The 6,939-nt window shown below is 42.6% G+C and overlaps 1 pseudogene; it reads left to right on the forward strand.

Moving 5' to 3' along the window:
* The first annotated feature begins 4,986 nt into the window (after positions 1-4,986).
* LOC138930733 (FACT complex subunit SSRP1 pseudogene) lies at positions 4,987-6,356 on the forward strand (annotated as a pseudogene).
* Positions 6,357-6,939: the final 583 nt, after the last annotated feature.

Here is a 6,939-nt window from a genome sequence, read left to right on the forward strand (position 1 = left end):
AAATGACCAAATACAGAGAGTTTTTTTTTTTCTCTATTTGGATGAGGGTGATGAGAGTATATGTAACCTGAACATGGATTCTCTAAATGGTCTTTCTTTTAAAAGCAGGGCAGGGTGAAAATACTGAAGGGAAAAGATTATAAGTGGTTGGAAATTTTATCCCATGATGGATGATGATATGGGAAGGGCTAACCCCTTAGATCGGAGAAGGCAATGGCACCGCACTCCAGTACTCTTACCTGGAAAATCCCATGGAAGGAGGAGCCTGGTAGGTTGCAGTCCATGGGATCGCGAAGAGTCGGACACGACTGAGCGACTTCACTTTCACTTTTCACTTTCATGCATTGGAGAAGGAAATGGCAACCCACTCCAGTGTTCTTGCCTGGAGAATCCCAGGGGTGGCGGAGCCTGGTGGGCTGCCGTCTATGGGGTCACATAGAGTCGGACACGACGGAAGCTGCTTAGCAGCAGCAGCAGCAGCAGCAGCAGCAGGAGCAGCAGCAGCAGCAGCAGGAACCCCTTAGAGACATCACGTTGCTGACAAAGGTTCATCTAGTCAAAGCTATGGTTTTTCCAGTAGTCATGTATGGATGTGAGAGTTGGACAGCTCAGAAAGCTGAGCGCCAAAGAATTGATGCTTTTGGACTGTGGTGTTGGAGAAGAATCTTGAGATTCACTTGGACTGCAAGGAGATCAAACCAATCTAAATATTCATTGGAAGGACTGATGCTGAAGCTGAAACTCCAATATTTGGCCACCTGATGCCAAGAACTGACTCATTGGAAAAGACCCTGATGGTGGGAAAGATTGAAGGCAGGAGGAGAAGGGGGTGAGAGAGGATGAGATGGTTGGATGGCATCACCAACTCGATGCACATGAATTTGAGCAAACTCTGGGAGTTGGAGCTCTGCAAGCTCAGGGAAGCCTGACGTGCTGCAGCTCATGGGGTCGCAAATAGTCGGACACGAGGGAGCGACTGAAATGAACTGAACCCCTTAGGAAACAGGCTCATAGAAGCAATAATGACTATGGCCAGCAGGTGGCAGCAGGGGGCCATATAGGAGAATTTACTGACCTGGAAAAGCTCTAGCTGGACCTTCGGGCTTAGGAACCAGCAGCACTGGAAGCTGGTAGAGGGTATGATGTGTTTCTCAGCAGAAAAAGAAACAGTGACAGTCTTACAGAAGCCCAGGGTTAGAGTCTTGTGTCTAAAATGAAAGGCCCACACAATATAGTGATTACAATCAACAATACTACATTATAAACTTCAAAGTTGCTAAGATACTAGATGTTTTTAATTTTTTAAATTGAGGTAGAATTGATTTACAATATTAATTTCACATGTACAACATATGTGATTCAAAATTTTTATAGCTTATTTGAAGTTATAAAATATTGGCTATATTCCCTATGTTACACAGTATATCCTCATAACTTAATTTATTTATGCATTTTTTAAAGAGTATATTTGGTTTTTTGCATTTATTTATTTATTTATTTTTGGCTGCTCTGAGTCTTCATTGCTGCACTCAGGTTTTCTCTAACTGCAGCAAGCAGGGGCTACTCTCTAGTTACAGTGTGCAGGCTTCTCATTGTTGTGGCTTCTCTTGTGGAGTAGTCTCTGTAGCATGGGCTCAGTAGCTGTGTGCCCAGGCATAGTTGCTCTGCAACATGTGGAATCTTCCAGGAGCAGGAATCAAACTGGTGTCCGTTGCATTGGCAGGCAGATTGTTAACCACTGCACCACCAGGGAAGTCCTGCTTTTTTATTTTACACATAACTGGTTTGTATCTTAGTCCCCTACTCCTATTTTGCTCCTCCCTCTTCCCTCTCCCCACTGGTAACCACTAGTTTGTTTTCTTTATCTGTGAGTCTATTTCTGTTTTGTTATATTCATTCACTTGCTTTATTTTTTAGATTCCATATACAAGTGACAACATATGGTATTTTCTTTTGTCTGATTTATTTTACTGAGCATAATAACCTCCAGATCCACCCATGTTGTTACAGATGTCAAAAATTTATTCTTTTTTATGCCTGAGTAGTATTCTACTGCACACATACAACATATGCCACATCTTTATCCATTCATTTGTTGTTGAACACTTGGGTTGCTTCCACATCTTGGCCATTGCAAACATTGCTACTATGAACATTGGGGTGCATGTATTTTTTCTCTTTTAGAGGTGCATTATCTTCTTATTTTTAATGACATATAGCTGCTTTACAGTGTTGTTTTAGTTTTTGGTATACAGCAAATTGATTCAGTTATACTCTTTTTCTTTTTTTAAATTTTTATTTTTACTTTATTTTACTTTACAATACTGTATTGGTTTTGCCATATATTGACATGAATCTGCCACGGGTGTACATGAGTTCCCAATCCTGAACCCCCCTCCCACCTCCCACCCCATATCATCTCTCTGGATCATCCCGGGGCACTAGCCCCAAGCATCCTGTATCCTATATCAAACACAGACTGGCGATTCGTTTCTTACATGATAGTATACATGTTTCAATGCCATTTCCCAAATCATCCCACCCTCTCCTTCTCCCTCAGAGTCCAAAAGTCCATTCTATACATCTGTGTCTCTTTTGCTGTCTTGCATATAGGGTTATCCTTACCATCTTTCTAAATTCCATATATATGTGTTAGTATACTGTATTGGTGTTTTTCTTTCTGGCTTACTTCACTCTGTATAATAGGCTCCAGTTTCATCCATCTCATTAGAACTGATTCAAATGAATTCTTTTTAATGGCTGAGTAATACTCCATTGTGTATATGTACCACAGCTTTCTTATCCATTCATCTGCTGATGGACATCTAGGTTGTTTCCATGTCCTGGCTATTATAAACAGTGCCGCAATGAACATTGGGGTACATGTGTCTCTTTCAATTCTGGTTTCCTCGGTGTGTATGCCCAGCAGTGGGATTGATCCTCTACATAGAAAACCCTAAAGACTCTACCAGAAAATTACTAGAGCTAATCAATGAATATAGTAAAGTTGCAGGATATCAAATCGACACGCAGAAATCCCTTGCATTCCTATACACTAATAATGAGAAAGTAGAAAAAGAAATTAAGGAAACAATTCCATTCACCATTGCAACAAAAAGAATAAAATACTTTGGAATATATCTACCTAAAGAAACTAAATACCTATATATAGAAAACTATAAAACACTGGTGAAAGAAATCAAAGAGGACACTAATAGATGGAGAAATATACCATGTTCATGGATCGGAAAATCAATACAGTGAAAATGAGTATACTACCCAAATTAATCTATAGATTCAATGCAATCCCTATCAAGCTATCAGCGGTATTTTTCACAGAGCTAGAACAAATAATTTCAAGATTTGTATGGAAATACAAAAAACCTCGAATAGCCAAAGCAATCTTGAGAAAGAAGAATGGAACTGGAGGAATCAACTTGCCTGACTTCAGGCTCTACTACAAAGCCACAGTCATCAAGACAGTATGGTACTGGCACAAAGACAGAAATATAGATCAATGGAACAAAATGGAAAGCCCAGAGATAAATCCATACATCTATGGACACCTTATCTTCGACAAAGGAGGCAAGAATATACAATGGAGTAAAGAATCTCTTTAACAAGTGGTGCTGGGAAAACTGGTCAACCACTTGTAAAAGAATGAAACTAGATCACTTTCTAACACCACACACAAAAATAAACTCAAAATGGATTAAAGATCTAAACATAAGACCAGAAACTATAAAACTCCTAGAGGAGAACATAGGCAAAACACTCTCCGACATAAATCACAGCAGGATCCTCTATGATCCACCTCCCAGAATGCTGGAAATAAAAGCAAAAATAAACAAGTGGGATCTAATTAAAATTAAAAGCTTCTGCACAACAAAGGAAACTATAAGCAAGGTGAAAAGACAGCCTCCTGAATGGGAGAAAATAATAGCAAATGAAGCAACTGACAAACAACTAATCTCAAAAATATACAAGCAACTTATGCACTCAATTCCAGAAAAATAAACGACCCAATCAAAAAATGGGCCAAAGAACTTAATAGACATTTCTCCAAAGAAGACATACGATGGCTAACAAACACATGAAAAGATGCTCAACATCACTCATTATCAGAGAAATGCAAATCAAGACCACAATGAGGTACCATTTCACACCAGTCAGAATGGCTGCGATCCAAAAGTCTGCAAGAAATAAATGCTGGAGAGGGTGTGGAGAAAAGGGAACCCTCTTACACTGTTGGTGGGAATGCAAACTAGTACAGCCACTGTGGAGAACAGCGTGGAGATTCCTTAAAAAATTATACTTTTTCATGTTCTTTTCCATTATGGTTAATTTCAGAATACTGAATATAGTTCCCGATGCTATACAGTAGGACCTTGTTTATTTTATACATGTATGTTTTTAAATTAGTGGTTTTTTTCCTTCAGAAAAATACTCAGAAATGGAGCTGCTGAATCGTATTTTATCATTTTGAATCAGCATATTCATTTTCTTTGGATATATACCCAGAAGTGGAATTACTGGATCGTATGGTAGTTTTTTGGATATCTCTGTACTGTTTTCCAAAGTGGCTGCATCAATTTACCTTCCCACCAGTATACCAGAGCTCCCTTTTAAGAAACTAGATCTTAATTTTCCCTACCACAAATAGAAATGATAATTATGTGACATAATAGAGGCGCTTGCTAATGCTACAGTGGTAATCATATTGCAATATGTAAGTGTATCAAACTGACACATTGTTACCTGAAATTTGCACAATGGGTGGCCGGACGTGGGGCTGCGTACGGGGGAAGAGCCTGCTCAGTGACCTGGCCCAGCCTCCGCCCGCCCGCCGTGCACCCCGCCCCCAGCGCTCCTAATGCTTGGGCGCTGGCGGCTGCTGCGATGCTCCATCTCCAGGAGATCCCCAGCATGCCCTGCATCTGCGTGCCCACCCAGGAGTTTTGGGGGGACCAACAGGGCTAGGTCAGCATGGCAGAAACCCTGGAGTTCAATGACGTGTATCAGGAGGTAAAAGGCTCCATGAATGATGGTTGGCTGAGGTTGAGCCGCCAGGGTTATCAACTTTAAGAACAGTGAGACGGGCAAAGTGGACAACATCCAGGCCGGGGAGTTGACAGAGGGCATCTAGCACTGGGTAGCTCTGGGCCACGGGCTTAAACTGCTCACGAAGAATGGCCATGTCTACAAGTAAGATGGCTTCTGAGAATCGGAATTTGAGAAACTCTCTGATTTCTTAAAAACTCACTATCGCCTGGAGTTAATGGAGAAAGACCTATGTGTGAAGGGTTGGAACTGGGGAACTGTGAAGTTTGGTGGGCAGCTGCTTTACTTCAACATTGGAGACCAGCCAGTCTTCGAGATCCTTCTCAGCAATGTGTCCCAGTACACCACAGGCAAGAATGAGGTGACATTGGAATTCCACCAGAATGATGACGTGGAGGTCTCTCTCATGAAGGTGTGCTTCTAGGTGCCACCCACCCAGGAAGACAGTGTGGACCCTGTCGATGCCTTCTCCCAGAACGTACTGTCAAAGGTGAACGTGATCCAGGCCACTGGGGACGCCTCTGCATCTTCCGGGAGCTGCAGTGTCTGACTCCCCGAGGCCACTATAACATCCGCATCTACCCCACCTCCCTGCACCTGCACGGCAAGACTACAAGATCCCCTACACCACGGTGCTACGGCTCTTCCTGCTGCCCCACAAGGACCAGCACCAGCTGTTCTTTGTAATCAGCCCGGACCCCCCCATCAAGCAGGGCCAGACCCGCTACCACTTCCTCATCCTCCTCTTCTCCAAGGACGAGGACATCTCCTTGATGCTCAACATGAACAGGGAGGAAGTAGAGAAGCCCTTTGAGGGGCAGCTCACCAAGAACATGTCAGGATCCCTCTACGAGATGGTCAGCTGGGTCATGAAAGCACTAGTGAACTGCAAGATCATGGTCCCTGGCAACTTCTAAGGGCGCTTGGGGGCCCAGTGCATCACCTGCTCCTACAAGGCCAGCTCAGGGCTGCTGTACCCTCTGGAGTGGGGCTTTATCTACATCCACAAGCTGCCCATGCACACGTGCTTCCACGAGATCTCCTTTGCCAACTTTGCCTACGGTACCACCACCACGCATTCCTTTGACTTTGAAATTGAGACCAAGCAGGGCACTTAGTATACCTTCAGCAGCATTGAGAGGGAAGAGTACGGAAAGCTGTTCAACTTTGTCAATGCCAAGAAACTCAACATCAAAAACCAAGGACTGAAAGAGGGCATGAACCCCAGCTATGATGAATACGCTGACTCGGAGGAAGACCCTGGACTTCAAGGAGATCAAAGCAGTCAATCCTAAAGGAAGACACTAATTTTTAAAAGCGGTGAGAATAAGTGGAAGCAATATAAATGTTCACCAGTAAGTGAATGGATAGACAAAATGCTATATATTCATACAATGGAGTATTATTTAGCCTTTAAAAACAAGGAAATGCCAATACATGTTATAAGGCAGACAGCAGACATAGCCTTGAGGACTAAGTGGCTAAGTGAAATAGGCAAGTCACCAAAAGATAAATACTGTGTAATCCCACTTATCTGAGGTATCTAGAGTAGTCAAATTTATAGAGACAGAAGGCAGAATGGTGGCTGCCAGGGATTGAGGGGAGAGGAAACTGGGGAGACATTGATGAATGGATGTAGAACTTTGGTTTTGTGAGATGAAAAAGTCCTAGAGGTTGGTTACATAACACGACTAAACCGTACACTTGAAAATATTAAGTTGCTAAGTAAGGTTCCATCTCTTCTGATCCTTAAGCAGTGATGGGCTGTTCCAGGCAGGGTGGTAGGACAGGATATGACATCCAATATTCAAGTACAGATGTGAGAGTTGGACATAAAGAAGGCTGAGAGCCAAAGAAGTGATGCTTTTCAACTGTGGT

The sequence above is a fragment of the Ovis canadensis genome, chromosome X (genome assembly GCF_042477335.2).
Source record: "Ovis canadensis isolate MfBH-ARS-UI-01 breed Bighorn chromosome X, ARS-UI_OviCan_v2, whole genome shotgun sequence".
In the NCBI taxonomy this organism is placed as follows: Eukaryota; Metazoa; Chordata; class Mammalia; order Artiodactyla; family Bovidae; genus Ovis; species Ovis canadensis.